Source organism: Oryzias latipes, chromosome 18 (assembly GCF_053564925.1).
Source record: "Oryzias latipes strain Hd-rR chromosome 18, Olatipes_Hd-rR_3.1".
NCBI lineage: Eukaryota > Metazoa > Chordata > Actinopteri > Beloniformes > Adrianichthyidae > Oryzias > Oryzias latipes.
The window spans coordinates 23828640-23846166 of record NC_136254.1 but is presented as its reverse complement, the minus strand read 5'-3'; the positions used below and the strand labels follow the sequence as shown (position 1 = coordinate 23846166).

Genomic DNA, 17527 nt, shown 5'->3' with positions numbered 1-17527 from the left:
ATTTTTTTTAATTCCCCCCCAGATTGCACCTAACCTTAAGTGAGAGGCCGGGTAACAACAGACAACAACAAAACACACTGCTGCAGCGACTAACATCCATATTTTTCTGTCTTATTTATGTTTCCTTGTGGTTCTGGTGCAAAAGAATCGGTGCTACGTCGGCCATCTTCTCTAGAATTTGAAAAACCTTCGTTATGATACATTTCCCATCAACCCCAGGTGCTTCGCTAAAAGGTACTTGATTTTAGTGTTGGAATGTAGCACGTTTGAATCAGTGTTTAGCCCATTTTAGAAAGTATTACCACTCTGATCGCAAGGGAAGGGGAGGTTTTGTATGCAAGGAGGACCTGTGGCCCTCAAGCAATACGCGGGACTTTTAGTTTTTTTCTTGTTTTTCGTGAAAACGCCGTAGAATCCGCCGGGCCCATAAGGCATTTTCACAGGAGCGGAAACACTCGCCTTTGCCCCACATAAGCAATACTCACCTTTTTCCGTATTCAGGCTAGCTGCTAGCCACTCGGCATCAGGTTGCTGTTAAAACCGAAACATGACGAAACCAGCATTTTTACCAGATTTGAACCCCTCACCTAAAGGAGATCAGACGATAGCAATGCAGTGCCTGTTCAAGCTGTGTCTGTTGTGTACATACATATGATGTAAAATGTGATAGACTTCCTGCTTGATGAGATCAAAAACAGCAGCTACTCAGAGGAAAAGTGCGGCATCTCTTTTGTGACGTATTCCTGCCCACTTCAGATTTTATTTTGAAAGGACGTGCTTCCCCCTTTTTTCTTTCTCTTTCCTGGAAGTGGACGAAATAAGTCTTGGGAAGAGTCACCCCTCTCTGTTTGTTTTTTTTTCTCCCCCCCACAGCTGATATCTTGTTTTCTTTTTGGGGGGTGGGGCGGGGGTCTTGTGGCACTTTTACTTCCCTCTACGCGCCGTTTCAAGGAAACACGGTGGAGTCAGGAACAACAACAACAACACCAACAAGTGAGCAGTCTCCAGTAGTGATCGTAGTTCCACTGCGAGTGTGTGCAACGGTCTATGTATGTATCTGAATGTACGTTTTAGAGGACTTCTTTTTTGTTTGTTTGTTTGTTTTTTTGTTCTAATTTGCAGTTTAGGAGCCACAGGTGTCCATTGTGAATAGCGAAGGCCTTGATATCCCTTCTTTTACTTTTTTCCTTTGTTTTTTGTTTTTGTTTTTGTTTTTTAGAGACACCAAGCAGTAGGCAATGCCTTCGAGCTGGTTACATTTGATGCAGGGGCTAAAATTGCCACAAGATTAAAAATCAGTGTAAATAAAGGCTCAACTTTTTGTGATTGTTACTGTTATATCCAGCCTATACTGCTAGCAGCTGTTTTTACTGCAGTCAATTACTGGAAGTGGATATATTTCCTATGCAAAACTGTTTAAACAATAAAAATGAGCTATGCTACAAAAATAATTTCAAAACAATGACTCTTTTTTTTTTTTTGGTGTGTTTTCTTGCTCTTAATCTTCGTAGATTTTGAAAAGCTGTGTCACTCCTCTCAGATGAAAATCATTTTTTTTTTGAATTTTTGACATGGGTTTATCTATATACAAAGAGAACAAATGTCATAAGAAATCCTTTCATTTTTGCATTTCTTAGTATTTATCGTTTTAAACCGCTGTCAATCCAACTGTGGCAAAGATGCTCGCTTTGAATCAAAGCTAATGAGCTTTTGTGATGTCACAAAGCATTGCACAAGCTCAGGTGTGGGAGAACAGAAGATGCTATTTTAAGTCCCTCCAAGGCTGGATTTTGTTGTATTTAAAATCGAAGTCCCAGATGTATTTTCCACATTTTTTTTCTCGCCCTGACCGAGTTTGAAGGCTTGCTGTCCCGCATTAACCAGAAAGAGTAAAAAAGAGCAGGCCGGCTCCCCATTCCACAGCAGGCCTCTCTCTGGCTGCCGGCTCGCATCCTGGGAGCCGGCGTCGTGATTGCAATCGCTCCGGCTCCATCGGCCCTGCAACAGACGGTCCAGGATGTACTCACCTACCCCCAACTGTAGCCGGGACGGGGATTGGTTCAGACGATAAGCAGTGATCGGTCTGAATCGCTCTGAGTTGTTTTTCCCAACCACACTCACTCACCAATCAGGAGTGACACCCCCTACCACTTGAAAGCATGCTACACTCAATCTGTCAATCAAATGTTTCAAATATTTAATGTGAGCCCACCTTATTTTATTGATTGGTCTGTTTAGAACTTGCAATAAAGAAAAAAAATCAATAAAAAATTTTGAATTAGCAAGAACATGTAACGAGAAAAAAAAAGGTATCAGAGCAAGAACGGTTATTCTGAAAAATCAAATGACTGTTTACCAGCGGGTTCCTGTTTGGAACGCAATGTGGGAGGGGCCACTCATTCCAGCTCTCATATACAGTCAGTGGTGGAAAATAAAGTCAGAACGGCGATGAGGGCGACCCTAAGGGGTGGAAAAATGGCCACGTCACAACAGAGGAAAGATTGAAGTATTACACTAATTGGATCTCTGTTGATTCCTAGAAGTGAGTCTGCGACAGTTACCCGTCAAAGCCAACACTAGCTGCCGTGTCCCAGAATGACCCCGCCGGGGACAATACTCTCTCCTAATCTACAGTAATGCTGCAATCCCCAAGCTTACCGAAACGACGAACGCAGTCGACTCGAACCTGGACGGGGGGCTCGAGGCGGCGCCCACGCGAGTCACTTGGTCAAGTGCGTGAATCTGTGGTCGGCTAAGCCTCTTCTGAAGGGATTGGGGCCATCGAAGGAGACAAAAGTCGGGCTAAAGCACCAATTAAACCTCATTAGCAAGCCGTGTGACGGGCTCAGGGCTCAGCTGGACAGTTGGTGACGACAACAGGAACCATCCGCAGAGCCTGCGGGGCCAGGTGCCCCTCGCCCCCCCAATGGGTGATTAAGGCCCTGCGTGTTGTGCGCAGCACAAGAAAAGCTCACCTGGCCTCAGCCACAAACCATTTCATTTGGCTATCATTAAAGGGCCAACAATGTGGCACGCTGATATAAAATTACTCAATCTATAATGGTAATCATTATACCATTTATGAAAATTGGCCGGTTGAATCAACATCTGGCTTCAATAGGGGGGGCTCTTGTCGGTGAAGGTCTTGGCAGCGTCTTGTGGCCGACATATTTTCCACTCGCTTTTATCAAGGCCTGCTGTCAGTGATTTGACGAAGCTAAATAGATGATGATTTGGCCCTATTATGTTTCTCAAAGCTCAAGCAAAGGGGATTTGTTGATTGCCTTTGTGTTTGTCCGGTCGTCCCCCCCCCTCCCTTCTACACGTATGCAACGGCGCCTTGTGGTCGTCCGACGGGCTTCAGGCTGAGAGGATGCAGAGGTTGAGAGGGGTGGTGGGTGGGTGGGGGAGCGTGAAAAGCACAGCCAGTACTCTCACACAAACCTGCGAGTGCCGGGGCTGGACGGCCGCTTGGACATGGGCCAGTGCCAGCACAAAGAACTCTGTCACATCCCCAAGTTTTATGGGATGGAATATAAAATTCATCTTGCGTGCTGCTGGAGTGGTGCAATGAATTAATCTGATCGTGTCCTCTTCTGGCTTCAAAGCAATGCGCTTCATCCTGCAGGAAATAATTTGTGAACATTTATGGTAGTTGGAGCACAGTATGGAACTTATGATTTGAAATTTATACGGGGGAAGGGGGGTGGGGGAAGGGGGGCATTTTTATAAGATTTCCACGCTTTTTATTTGCCCTTGAACTAACCGCAATGTCAGCTTTTATTGATTTGGTAAAGCGAACGTGTTAGCTAGGTATCAGCCTAGCTGAGCAAAAAGACATATTTAGTGTATATGTATGCCTTAAACTGCTTCGTAAATCAAATTATAATACATTACATACTTTTGTTCAAAAGTAATACATTGCCGTACAAAATTACTCTCAGAATTGTAATCTATTCTATAAGTCCTACTTTCTTTGTGAAGTTCTCCAGGTACAGTGGCTCACTAATTGAAGTCAAAATACATTTTAAAAAGCATGAAGTGTCTTACAACAAGCAGAAAAGGGATTTGATATACATTATTTTCCTCCTTATGATCTCTTTTCTTTGCACAGTGACATTTTAGTGGCCAATACTTAAATATTAAATGAAAGTGATTACTAAAAGTGCCATAGCACACAACATTGCCACATTAAAAATGAAAATTTTACTATGACACATTACTTATGTAGTAAGTTACTCCGAACACTTATACCTTAAAACAGTAAAAAAAAAAAAAGGCAAATTCAGCCGTTATCTGTTATATGTCATGATCTGGGGTGTCTCCCAGTCTCTTCCTGGTGTGCCTAATCACTGTCACTCATCCCACCTGTGAGCCACAGTGCTTAGGACTGACAGTTCCTCACACTCTTTGCCAGCTCAACGTCCAAAATGTCCCAGTTTTTATCATTTTTGCTTGTCTGTTGTTTGATCCATTTTCTGTCCCTCCCTGGCTAAGATGAAGTCTGCCCCTTTGGCGCATTGATCTGTCTTTGGTTCTCCAGTGGGATCTCCATCTTTGTTACTGAGATGTTCCAGCGCTCCTCTGTGCAACTGTTGGTGCATTTAACCCTAGTAGATCTCCAAATAAAATAATATTTATTCTTATGTGTGCGCTTTTAGTTTAGGTAGTCTTCAGAACAAAATGTCAATTTATTTTACAAAAAAATTAAAAAGTCAAGTTTGATTCATTGACTGTATATAAAAACTGGACAGACTCACTCCTCCCCAAAAATAGGAAGTACTTGCTGGTTCCAATAAGCCAAAATCCCACAGTTAATCAGTCATTCTATTAGTAAGAATAGCCATTCTTTCTCTGCTACCTTATTTTAACATTTAACAGTTGTGTGTGTATATATATATATATATATATATATATATATATATATATATATATATATATATATATATATATATATATATATATATATATACACTTTTTTTAGTGCAAGTTTGTGAAGTCATAACCTGACCAATAAAATGCCTCAATAATAGCATGTGGCCTCATTTAAGACGTTCGAAATGTTTGACAGATTCACCCCTTTAAGTGATAGTAGGGGTGTGGGCAACCAACAAGTTCTGATTGGCAAGAGTGGTTACCATAGAAACAATGACTCGGACTGACTAAAGATCAATCGCCGCTTATTGATGATTTCTGGCACCAACATGGTGGCGACCACATCACAAAAAGAAAAACAAAGCAGCGACTGAATTGAATCACTGAATCATTTCGCTGAAGGCAGAAGTAAGTCATTCTCTTCAACTGCTGTCACGCTCATTCTGTTTCTCATATAGTCAATGGTTTGATCAAACGAGGTGTAGCTAACCGTTAATTTAGCTTCAGTGCTAAGTGACAAAAATGTATTAATCCTGAATTCATCTACTTCAATATTTTATTTTAATGGATATGTGATTTATTTTCTTCCTTTCTTAAATTTGTGCAGTTTTACCAAACACATTTTTTTTGTGCCCATTCAGGGAGTTGTTGATGAATGTTAGCTATGCTAAGCTAACTGGTTATGTTTTAAATAAAACTTCTGCTACTTTTATAATTAAATATTCCTTTACCTCAAGTTTCTTAAACTGTCTGAAACTCAAAGTTTTTCTAGTTAGTTCAAGTAAAGTTAGTGGCTAACTTTTAGCTTGGCTAGGCTAAACTAAGCTAAGCTAAACCCCAGAGGCTTGTTTTTTTTTTAATAAAACATTTGGGGTTCAATTGTTTCTCCTCTAATTTGATTTTAAAAATAAAAAAAATACTAGACATTTTAATTATAATTTCTTAATTCAAATTAGTGGCTGACTATTAGCTAAACTAAGATAAAACAAGCTAAACCAAGTGATTGAGGATTCTTTCGGAAAAAAAAAACTTGTGGTTTTAAACCCTCTCCACTAATTTAAGAATGAAAAGCGTTAATAACACAGAAACTTTGGACATTTTCATTTATTAAAATTTGACATGTTAAAGCTAGTGTCTAACTGTTAGCTAAACTAAGATAGAATGAGCTAGCTAAGAGCTTGAGGGCTGTTTTTGAACAAAAAGAAAGTTTAATGGCCTCTCCTCTAATTTAATTAAAAAGGAAATGGGTCTATATAACATTTAAACATTTTTATTATATTTTTGGAGAACTGTAAATAACATAATATATACGATTTTAGTCAACTCTTAGTGTAGTAGTTGTGGCCATATCTTTAACGGGGACCACTTAAGCTTTATTTAATTTTTCTGCCAAAAAATAAATTACCACAAATAAAATAAAAATGGATTTTAATAGGTTGTAAAAATATATAGGTACTGTCCACCATCTTTTTTTAAAAAACAGTTCAACTTAGTTCATTTGAAATTTAACACAATAAAACTGATACTGACAATAAAACTGATAGTAAAATGTTTCAATATAGTTCTGAAGTAGTCATTTGCATTGTATTCATCACACAGGAGGCTAACTGTTGTGTTTTTGTGTTTATTCTTTATTTATCACAAAGTAGAAGCGTCATCTTTGTATAAAAATGATTTGGAGATTTCTAGTTCAAACGCTAAAATCTCTAAAGGTTGAAGTTCCACCACTTAGGATTTTCAACCAGACTCTTTATTTGTCTTCAGAACTGTAGTTGGGGAGAAAAAAGCTGTCTAAAAAAAAAAAAAACCAATAGCTCTGAGCATTCCCACGCAAATTAGCATAAATTTCATAGTCTAAGTCATGGACCGTGGCTGGAGCGTGTTATTAGTCTATCTTTAGGTGGTAGTACAGGCCGATCACGCTGAGGCTTGTTGTTATCTCATTGAAAGCACCCTGGTATTACACCCTGCGGACCGACAGTGGGTCTTAAGATCGTGGGATTTGTTCACATATTAATTCATGTCTGTTTGGATGCGCCCAAAAGAAACAGGTGTGGGGTGTTTATGTGTGTCACTGGGAGAGGAGTTGTGTACGCGCCTTTGTGTTCCCCTTGTGATGTTTGTTTGAGGGAGCGACGAGGGCATGCTGTTCAAGGGTGTTTGTGCGCATGTGTTTGTTTGTGTGTGTGTGTACGACTTGACAGAGGGGTGGTGGTGGTGGTGGGAGGGGGGTGTTTTGTTGAAAAGTGCTCCCCTGTTCAACATGCTGGATTAGGACCAGCAGTTTCCCATGGAGCCGTCCCTCCCAGCCTGCCCCCCCCCCCCCCCCCCCCCTCAGTCCCTGCCCATTTGCATAAGGCGCAGACAGGCGGAGATGTGACAAACAAACCTGGCACACACTGGGCTGGCTGCCTCCTTTTACATGAACTCACTCCTTCTTTCTCGCCGGGACAAGAAAGGCTCCCAGGACAAAGCTCGAGCGAACCCACCTGCACCCCGTCTGACCATAAGAGACCTGCTGCGGAGCATCCTTCACCTCCCTGCTGGTGATTCACCACTGCAGGAATGCAAGCGAGGCCAACTGAGGTGAAAAAGGGTTTTCACTGCTCTGTCATTTGCTCAAGAAAAAAAAAAAAAAAACTCCCTAGAATTGAGGAAACCTCCCACTCATTTTTTTTCTCTCTTCCACAAAGATGGTAATGTTCACCTTAAAACATCTTTACTGTACTGTAGCTGCACGGCTCTCCGAGCTGCTGTCCTCCCGCCAAGTTCCTATCAGGCGGCTGATTTATGGCGCTTGATGCATTCCTTGGCCCTGCCGAGGAGGCAGTTTTAGCTGAAATATGAGAGGAGATGCAGAGAGCACGCTCAAAGTGAATTTCACTCTGCGCGGCCTTGAAAGACCCACTCCAATGAAAACTGTTTTTTTTAGGTGTTTTTAACATGTTCTTGTAGCCTTTTTCTCAAGATAGAGCACAAATATAAAGAGAATGTAGACTAAAATTGTATTTCTGGGTATTTTTTCATTCAAATGAGTGGGAATCAGAAGCAGACTAAAAGAATGCTTGTAGTTGTAGCGTACAATCGGCTAACCTCAAGCTCCCTGCTCCACTCCATTCTGAAGCATCCACTTGCAGACAAATAGATCCATGAACGTCTTTTGTTTTCCTCGTCTGAGCTGGGATCTGGCTCTAAACTTCAATATTGTTCGCCATTTTTGTTGCACCGGTAATGTTAGGTTGGAGTTGTGAGGAGCTGTGAGCTAGCAGGAGAGGAGGCAAAACAAAAGGTTGATGGGATGTGGGGACGGGCTTTCCCCTAACAGAACTCCTGTCGCTCTGCAGAAACTATGTCGTAGAAAACAACACAGGGTCTTTGATTTTCACTAAAAATGGCATCATCCCAATTAAAATACCACTGAAAACGAATTGAAAAAATCGTGATCGGAGTGGAACTTTTAAAAAAAAAAGTTCTCTTGGAGCAAAAGTCTCGAGACAACCGGAGGGGATTTCATGCTAGCATTTTAGCCCGGCGATAACAGAAAAGTGGTCCAGTCCGGCTGTCATAAAGCTCACAAAACCCCCCTTTGTTTGCCGGTGCAGCTCGTCGTCTCTGATATTAAAAACTACAACTCTTTCCTCCTTCCTGTCCACTTACACGGAGAAAATTGCATGCAGGTGGACGCAGGAAAAGAGGCCGACACCTTTTAAGTAGAGCTTTTTGGGTTAATGGCTTTCTTGCTTGTGCAGCAGAAACCTGTAATCAATCATTACAACTCTTCAAGGTTTCATGTAAAATTGCTGATAATCTTAAAGGAGACACGTTATGCCCTTTGTGCACAATTTGACATGATTTCCTGAGGTGTTAATTAAACGGGTCGGACACGCTTTGGTCAAGAAAAAAAAACACCCCAAGAAAAAAAACAAAAAAACAAGAAAGGCACATGAAAGCCCCCGACTCAACCAGGGCCTTAAAGCCAGGCTCTGCAGGGGGGATTGAATTTTCACAATCTGCTCTCATAGTTGCAAACAGGGATGGAGAACGCAGCTTTATGGGTTTTTTTCTTTTCCTTTCAGCAAATATCCGTCAGGCTAAACTGTTTGCTTATTAGTTTAATGGGGGGGGTAAAGTTTAAGCAGTTTTCCTCCTTTGTCCCTTCAATACATGATTTTGGGGGCCAAAGGAAAATAATCTGTACCTCCATGATAAAAATAATAAAAATGTTCGATTTACATAAAGATATAATGTCTCTCTGTCTGTCTGTCTGGCGCAAGTGAAAAAAAACCTAACTTTTTATGCCTTAATACCTTCATTTATGGTTATTTGCATCCCATAAATATCTGTTTCAATCAGTGCACTAAACCTAAACAAACATATTAGGAAAAAAAAGTGAAGCAAGCAATAAAAAGGTGTCAAAAGTGCAGAAAAAAGCCAATGAAGCGCGATTTCGTTGAGGTTGTGTTATCGCATGTGAGCTGGAGAACCTGGACGACTGTACTTTCAGACTCCACTTTATGTGTTTGGCTGTAGTTGTTTTTTCATGCGTCACACATCCAAACACAATCCCTCTGACACTGACTCTAAAACAACCCAGCATTGCAGAATTTCTTTCAACAGGTGTTTTCAAAGACCATCTCCCATCATCTTTTGATCTATTTCAAAGGCGTTCCCAGTGGTCTTTTCATTATGATAATGTCGTTTGTTTTCTAAAAACCTGTTTCATTTTAAGGACATAATATCTGCAGAGCAGCAGGAGTTCTTTAGAAATAACCCCGCCCCTCTTCCCCTCCCATTGCTGATGCCACAAGAACATGTTAAAAACACTGCTTTCAGTTGAGTGGATCGTTGCTGCATCACTCCCAGCTTACGGCGCACTTATCATAGGCTTTATTTAGTGCTGAAGTGCTCTCTGAGCAAGAGCAGACGCCCGCTCTGTCACTGCGTCTGGGTCCGAGTGCCTGTGGTCAGTGTCTCCGCCCGCCCGGCGAGATGCTGAGGTTCACTGTAACTCACAAAATCAGCACCAAACTTGACAACCTATTTGACTGAACAAATGAACACCCCAACAGTCTGCAGAGCACTCATCAAGGATCATCCATCATACGTGGGATTATTGTAGAACCTGTGAGGATTTTCCCTTTTGATTAGTTTGTTGTGTGTTGGTTTTTGTCACGTTCTAAGTGTCAGAGTTTCAAAGTTTTATCTTACTTTTAGTTTATTGACTAAATTTTTAATTCCTGCCTTCTCCTGCATGTTCACCACCGGTTCCTGGCAGAACCACAAACAGAACCGGATTGGACTGAAAGTACCGGGAGATGGCAGTGATGGATGCTGTGGTGGTTGAGTGTCGATGGTCGGTTGCAGAGCCAGGCACTCTGGTAAATCTACAGCAAACAGCCTCCAAGGATCCGCTAACCAATGTTTGGTCAAACATTCTGAGGTTCTTGTCTCCGGGTTTTCCTTCGGGAGATCATAACGGAAACCAGTGAAGTAGATGAAAGAAGAACCACATGGTAACCACGGAAACGGACCTGTGGGTTTGTAGTGTTGGGATGAAGTGATCGAAAGGAGGAAGGAAGTCAGATGGCAAGTCATCATTCAAGTTTCTCAAAGTTGAATAAAGACTTTAAAGTTAGATCGGGAAACATCAGTTCATCAATAGAAAACAAAATGATGGAAAAATCGATTCATAAACAGATGCTAATAATTATAAAAATGAGTCTGCGACAAATAATGTTACTGAAAAGGAAGATTTGAGTGTCAAAATGCTGTTTTGTAAACCCTATGTCTTAATTAACTATTTTTTTCTTCTCAGCATTCAGATACAATTTACACAGTAAAAGGCGAGTTCGCATAGCAATAAAAATGTACGAAAAACAAACGAGAGCTAACATTTCCAAAGAATGATATCATTTTATAGGAAAATAAATAAATGATTAGATAAAGTCACTCTAAACCCGAAAAGTTTCAATTTGAGATGCCAAAAAAAGAAAAAAGAAAAAAAGTGGAAAATTTCGCTTAATAAAAAACAAGGCCATCTGGTGGCCAACTAAAGCAATAGCAGCTACTTCAAAAACCTCCATGTTTAGTTTCTATTTACTTCTTGGCCATAAAACTTAAAAAAACACAGATGGATATAAGAAATTGTCCATGTTTTTGTGTTATTTATGTTATTTATGCTATTACTTAATAGACATATGTAACACTAAATCACACAATAAAAAGAATACAATAGAATAGAATGGGTCTTTAATAATCCCCGAGGAAATAAAAAGGTGAAGTTTTAAGTTAAGGTTCAACTAAAAATGGTTCAAATTATGTCAAAAGCTGAAACAGATGCTACCAAAATATTTCTGACCAAAAAATAAATTCAAATTTCAATTTATGTATTTATTTAAAAAAGCAACAGCTTCCACGTCTTCTTATTGATATTCTGATTCTGGAAACATCTGATGATAAATAAATAGTATGTTTCCATTTCTTTGAGTCATCTCCCTCCACCTGTGCGTCTGTCCTGACTTCCATAGACGCCTGAAGTTCTTCCTTTGTCTTTGATACTGACAGAAATGCTCTACAACCCTGTTTTCATCTCTCAAAAAGCTTCCAGGAAGTAACATGTGTGAATCCTTGAAATGGGGGAGTTTTCCCTCTAAAGTCTCATCTGTGTGCTGCAGGCGGCTGAAACCCACACCGTTCACCGCATTAATTAATCAGCGCACATCTGTAAAAGTGTGTTTGCCCATTTCAGAGCCCGCTGTGTTTGTTGACTCGTGTGTGTTACAATGGTGTGTTGGCACTTTGGCACCTGCGCTGCATTACAAAGCTAAAGGCTGGGATAATAAGCTGCAGGTGCACTGCTGGCAAGCGGCAAAGAAGGGGTGGTGGTGGAGGTGCGATGGGGGGGCGGATCATGAGTGTTTGTGTTTGTCGGAGGGAGGAAGAAGGAGGAGGAAGAGGGAGGTCACCTGCTGCTGTAAATGCATGGCGAAGGCTCCGCAGGACATTTTCGCGGCAACTTCTTCAGAGAAAACGCGCTTTGTTGGCGGGCAGCAGGAGATGGAGGCGGTCCTTTACACGTGGTCACAGGCGCACAAGTGGAGTGGCACTTCCCTTTTTTCTGTGATAAATGTTGTGCATAGCCTGGAGCAGAGTTCTAGCTCAACTCAGGAAAATTCAGTTTAAATTCTGTATATATTTCTGTTTTGTTTATATTTGACCTAACAAACGGCTGAGTGTCTTTTCCAAGAGGCTGTTTCACTGCCACACCGACTGCTACAGGAGATCCCTGTCACTCTATTGGACTGTGTTACTTGCCATCCTGGACTTAAGCCACAGATAAGCCGTGCTTAGAATGATGTTCTTTTTTTTTCCCCCTGATTTTGTTTGTTGTATGTTGAGTCTGAGCCGCTGCTACAACAACCACATTTCCCGTCAATTGGCCGTCAATAAAGTATATTTGCCGGCTGGGTAGCTCGGTTGGTAGGGTAGAAGGCTGCCACCCGGGAATCCAGGGTTTGATTCCCGAAGGGGAGTAAACAATGGTACTGGGGGCAGTTACCATATCATTGGCGAGAAATTAACATCACCCAGTGAGGGCCTTTGGGCAAGACCCTTTAACGCTACTGCCTACCAGCATGAATGATCCCGGTGATGGTCAGAGTGATCATAGGTGCGAAATGGCAGCCACGTCTCTACCATCGCCAAGTATGAATGAAGAGTGAATGAATAATGGACACAATGGAAGCACGGGAAAAGCGCAGATAAATCCAATCCATTACTATCTTTATCTTGTCAGAGAAAAATAGCGTCTTTGATTTTGATCATTTACCTTGATTGTAACATCCCTGACATCACTTTTGTCTTTCCTCTGATTCTTCCATGTCTCGCCTTGGTAAAGCTAGACACAGTGGGCGTGTGACGTGCATTCAACGCGAGTTCTTGAACGCGCATTTAACCGATGGTGTTCACACTGCACATGCAGGGAGGGGCTTCTTCTTTGTCGTATTTTGCTGCTGTTTACCTGTTTGTTCCTGCCACCTACAGTTGGAAGAGGCTTGATGCAGATTGTCGAAGAGATGCAAAACTTTCCCCGGGCTTTTTCCCTCATGACTCTATTCCAATGTACAAAAAGACTTGGTGTCAAAGTGTCTCAGGCAGACGGCTGTTTCCAAATGCAGCAGGTTTACTAAAAGTCCATGAAGCTAAATCAGGGACAGAAAACAAAGGTCAATAACAAGCATGAGAGCATCAGAGAAGAGACAGTGGTCAGTATGGCGTTTCATGGCTCCCATTAATTGAACGCGCAAGTCACGCACTCCTGTACGCCCGGTCGCTCAGTTTTAGGATTGCAATCGTGCTGTTGTAAAATGTGGGGTCGCTCAGTTAGCATTGCGCTCACGCAGTTATTAAGTCCGCTCACTGAGTTCCTGAATACACTCGCTCAGTTATCTTTGCGCTCGTCCAATTAATCCACAAAACGCCATGAGTCAGGATCCAGGCGAGAGTCGGGGCAGGCGGCAGGCAAACCGAGTCAGACACGGAGTCTGGAAACAGAAGTCCAGATAGAACGCTCGGTTAGGAAGGCAGAGTGGCACAAACAATCTGTCACACTGAGTGAGGCTCAGTACAGTGCTTCAGTGTGCTGTGAGTGATGGCACACTAGAGATGAAGTGCATTCAGTACTCTGAAGACGGTTCCCACTGGAGACCAGAGGGCAAAACAGAGCTCTGACTTCTGACACATAGAATTCCGCAGTTATGCATTTCTCCTCCAAGATCAATTTTTAAACGGTCGACACTTTCGTGACCTAAATACTCCACTGGTCTAACCACGAACGACCTGGTTAAACTCGGTTTGGATGTAGAGTCTGAAAGCGGTGGTGGAAACTGGTGTAGCTATGTGCCAACGCAAACGTTTAGAAGCCCGAAACGTGAGTTTACATACGTTTACGCAGACTTTTCATTAGAAGTGGTCACTTGAACGTCGCCAACTGTCTCATGCCCTCCAGGCCTCATCTTGCTGCGATTTGATCCAAAATGTGAGTTTTCTTTTGACTTCACGCAGCGTGGTTTAGCTCCTGAGACATCCTCAGTTTTTGAGGTGAGTAGAAGCAGGATGCAACATATGGTGCTCAAACTTGCCGGCAAGCTGAACAATAAAGATTTCCCCGACATGAGAGGAGAGAAGAAAAAAACCCGCTGGTTTTTAAAAAGGGCTGTCATTAAGAGGCCTGCAAGTGTAACCTTCGCTTTCATGAACCCAGGGGAGTCAGCCAGGCAGGAGCGGGAGCTTTATGTTTTCTTGGAGGGAGATTGAACACGCGTTTAACTCTTCTCATCCGCACGTTTCCATATGGCGCACGGATCTGGGAGCAGATTGAAGGATGAAACAAGGCAAAAAAAGAGGAAAAAGAGAGAGCCCCATATGTGTGTTTTTTTTCTTCATTAGCTCCAAGAAAAACAAGAAGAAGCTCCAAGGTGAGCTTGATTGAAATTAATGTTGGGAAAATGTCAGAAACCGGGCGCAGCTCATTTACGGGAGGAGCTGACATCTGGACTTTACCTCGAGAAATCGGGTGACGTCTTTGAAAGATTCACCGCCGTATCGCCTGATCCTGACATCACAGTTTGTTAAATGAGGAAGGACCTTTCACCCCCACCTGCGTCCTCTTAATGATTGCCAAAGAAAGCAGATTGGAGCTCGGAGGAGATCGGCACGCCAAGTTTACCTGACATGACCTCAAAGATCCAGACACTTTTCGCCAGAGCGATCCATTTTCTTGAAAATGACGTCAAATTTGACCCCCTGATCCTGAGCCCACTCTAGGAAAAAAAAGTAATTTAAAATTCAGGATTTATTGAAAAACCCTCAAGTTTTAGAATGTATAATCCACCCACCGCATGATGACATCACAGCTTAAAATCTTCACATAATTTTGGGGGACAATATTGTTCTCAGTCATCTAGGTCAACAGTCCCCAACTTTTTTTGCGCCACGGATTGGTTCGACGTCAGACAAACTTTTCACAGACCAGCCTTTAAGATGTGGCGGACATTTACTGAAGCCACGCTACGATGAAGGAAGCAGAGAAACTTGATGAGACAAACTCTGAGCTTTTATTTTGACACCCATGACATTGTTCATCGCACAGGTGTCATCCTCTCCCCTTCCCACGCTCAGGTGCAAAAATGAGGTACTGTCTGTTAAACGTAGCTTTCTTTTTTTGGAAGTCGAATGCTCCTCTTCTGTCTCCTGGCTGGGTGTTTTCCCCTTGGCAAAGAAACTTTCCAAAGACGTTTGTTTTTTATTCATTTTGCTAGCTCCTGGGTTTCTTTTAGCGGTATACTATCACGTGACCGAGAAGAGCGCCATAGACGGAGATGGAACAGAGAATCTGGCAATTTTTCAAAATAAAACATCTTTCAGATTCCGAACTAAATAAAACGGAAATAATGTTAGTTATTTGTTCTTTCTGTGCGGCCCGGTACCAAATGACCCGGGGTTGGGGAATGCTGATCTAGGTGACATCTTGAAGCTGCATCATGGCAACCTTTTTTGCTTAAAACGTTTCGCTTAAGACAAAATGTCACAAAATCATAAGAAAATGGTGCACTTCTTCTTCTTCTTATTATTATTATTCCAAAGTGTTGCCTTATTCAGTTTCAGTTTTTTAATGTTTAGCATCACAAGGTCACAAACTGACCTTTTAAGACAGACACTGAACACTTTTAATGCTGCCACAGTTTTTGCTTCCAGTTCGTTCTGACAGTTTTCCTTTAGGCAAAATTCAAAAGCCTGTGTTTTTTCTAGAACACAGATTCTGCAGAGCGGCAGGAGTTCATTAGAAATGCACCTCTGAGCTATGGGCGGGACCATTGGTGTGTAGCAACCCCACCGCCCTTCCAGTCACCCATAACTGAGAACCCACTGTTTACACCAGGGGGGTCAAACTCATTTTCACCAAGAGCCACATCAGCACAGTGGTTGTCCCCAAAGGGCCAAATAAAACTTATATATGTAACCAAATGTAATGAAAAATAAATGTAACTACTACTTAATGTTAATTATACTATGGCCCGGGTGAATGCTCAATTCTGATTGGCTGCTGGGTGTGCGTTAAAAAGTGATAACCGCACGCCGCAAAAAGAAGTTCCCGTCACCTATCTCAAATCTTCTGTATCACTGCGCCGGCTTCTTTAAAACAACCTTTAGCTTCATCATCTGGACAAAACCAAGCGGTAAGAGGAGAACTTTCTCTCTGAACTGATGCTTTATTAAACCCATCGGGACGATCAGCATATAGATATCTCTTTATATCGCCGAATCTTGACTGCAGCGGTGGTGTGGCGCCATGTGACGTGCCGCACCATGTAACAAACAATCCGCTTTTCGGGAAAAAAGCGATCCAAATTGGAAAAAAACAAGAATTAAGAACTAAAAACTGGTTAATATTTATTGCTTTTATAAGTGACCATGGTATAAGCGGGTTAATGGCCAACGAAGTGTCCATTATCACTTTCTAATGCACTTTGCGTTTGAAAGTGATAATGCACACTTCGTCTGCCATTAACCCTTACATAACTCATCATTTCTTTATTATAACTTTTTAAAGTGACAATAGCAGTTGCATAAAAAACATATGTTTGCTTGTTACTCTAGCATAAATCCTTTTAAATTTGATTCTGTCAGATTAGGTTATATGGACAGTGTTTAAGTCCTAAAGTATAGTTGCCCAATCCAATATTTCAAGTCCGATTCCCCCTAGATATGAATAAATACACACCAATTTTAAGAAATTAAAAACTTTATGCCTTCGCAGGCCATATAAAATGACATGGAGGGCCAAATTTGGCCCCTGGGCTTTGAGTTGTCCCACTAGCTTACAATCCCCTCACCCAACCTAACATTTGCGGTGCAACAAAATATTGGAGCTATCCAACCGTGCAGTTTGGAGCCAGATACCAGCTCAGGAAAACGACAACGTACATGACTTTTCCCAGTTTTGCCAGTCTGAATAGATCCTGAAAGAAAAATACTTTATGGGATGAGAAACATCACACAGTCAAGCCTTCAAAATAAAAGTTGAAAACCACCACTCATAAAAGGAGAAAAAGCTCAATTGGTTATTTAACTCTTCTGATTTGTTGTTTCATAAATCTGTTTCCGTCCTCAGAGTTCATTCGGACTTTTAAAGCATAAGTAAGCCCAGATCATCCGGACATCTAAACCAAGAACTTACAGTAGAGTCAGTCTGATGCAAAGCTGCTGTTTGGTAGATCATCAAACCTGTAGCCGCATCGTTGTTCCCCGCAGCCCTTGAGCACATTTTCAGGAAGTCTGAGTGAAATGATTCCTCTGTGGTTTGGAGGAAAGAAGCCCTAAAACTTCAAGATTACATGAACTTCTAAACCAACTACTTATGTTTAATCCATTAATGCCCCAGCTCGACTCTCACCACCGAGAAGCACCCCCCCACCCCGTCTGTAAGTGCAAACAAAGTCGCGATTGTGCCAGTGCCCTCATTCCTCCTGCACTGTTCTTACCCTTTAAAGAAGTTCCCAGTGCTAATCGGAGCTTTGGAATGAGTCATGTACTCCTAATCTGGAACTATGTCAGATGTATTTTATGTTGTGGGGAGTTGATGACACCTAAA

The 17527-nt window shown here is 41.8% G+C and overlaps 1 protein-coding gene across 3 annotated transcripts in view; it reads left to right on the top strand.

The window, feature by feature from the left end:
- The first annotated feature begins 5136 nt into the window (after nucleotides 1-5136).
- LOC101169815 (protein phosphatase 3 catalytic subunit alpha) overlaps nucleotides 5137-17527 on the top strand; it is a 181420-nt gene continuing 169029 nt past the window's right edge. For all 3 annotated transcript variants that reach the window (XM_078936363.1, XM_078936362.1, XM_078936360.1), the window contains exon 1: nucleotides 5137-5283. The gene's annotated coding sequence lies outside the window, so the exon portion shown is untranslated. The remainder of the gene's footprint in view (nucleotides 5284-17527) is intronic.